Here is a 1,457-nt window from a genome sequence, read left to right as displayed (position 1 = left end):
ATAAAGAACTCTTACCAGTAAACAACCAAAATTCAAACAACTCAATTTTAAAATGGGCAAAAGACAATACACATTTCTCCAAAGATGATCAACAAATGTCCAACAAGTACTTGGAAAGTTTTCAACATCATTATTACTACAGAAATACAAATCAAAACCACAATGAGATACCACTTCATACCCATTAGGATGTTTATAATAAAAAAAAAGTTTTTTAACAAAAAATAACAAGTGTTGGTAAGGTTGAGAATGTGGAGAAATTGAGACACTCTCACCTTGCTGGTGGGAATGGTGCTGCCACTTGGAAAGAAGGTTAGCAATTCCTCGAAAAGCTAAACCTAGATTTATCATTTGATGCAGCAATTCCTCTCCTAAGTACATACAAAAGAATTGAAATAGGTACTCAAACAAATATTTGTGCACATATGTTCATATCAGCACTATTCACTACAGCCAAAAGGTGGAAACAGCACAAACGTCCATCAACAGACAAATAGATAAGTAAAATGTGGTATATACATACAATGTTATATTATTCAACCACATAAAGGAATGAATTACTCATACATGCTACAAGATGACATGCTACAACCTTGAAAACGTGCCAAGTGAAAGAAGGTAGACACAAAAAGTCACTTTTGTATGATACCATTTATATGAAATATACGGAATAGATATATCCATAGAGACATAAAGTAGATTGGTGGTTGCCCGGGGCTATCCAAAACTCCCCTCATGATTGGAACTATAGTCATGTCCCACATAACAATGTTTCAGTTGACAACAGACCACATATAAGATGGTGGTCCCATAAGATTATAATACCGTATTTTTATTCTATATTTTCTATGTTTAAATACACAAATACTTGCCATTGTGTTACAGTTACCTACAGTATTCAGTACAGTAACATGCTGTACAGGTTAGTAGCCTAGGAGCAACAGGCTGTACCATATAGCTTAGGTGTGCAGTAGGCTATACCATCCAGGTTTGTGTAAGTACACTCTATGATATTGGCATGACAAAATTGCCGAACGATGCATTTCTCAGAGCATACCCCCGTCGTTAAGTGATGCCTGACTGTACCTGTTTAATGTTCAGCTTCCCACCAGATTATAAACACCACAAGGGCAAAAATCCTGCAGTATCTGCTTCATTTCTGTGTTCCTAGTGCCCATGTCACTACTCAGCACATAGCAGGTGCTCAGAACACATCTGAAGAGGACTGAATTGAGTTGAACTGAATCCTACCTAATCTAACCTAACTGAATGGAACCTAGAGGGAGGAGAGTAGTGTTGGGGTACAAACCTTTCACCATCTCTCACACTCAGCTGACCCCTGTCAGAAGGGGAGCCCAAAAGAAAGTAGGAGACACGGTCTTCACAGAAAGATTCCTTTATAGAAAACGACCCACGCAGCTGAAGCACTACTACCTCAGGGCCACTATGGGGAGAGA

This window comes from Propithecus coquereli, unplaced genomic scaffold (genome assembly GCF_000956105.1).
Source record: "Propithecus coquereli isolate 6110/MARCELLA unplaced genomic scaffold, Pcoq_1.0 Scaffold3, whole genome shotgun sequence".
Lineage (NCBI taxonomy): Eukaryota > Metazoa > Chordata > Mammalia > Primates > Indriidae > Propithecus > Propithecus coquereli.
Note: the sequence above shows the minus strand (reverse complement) of the source record.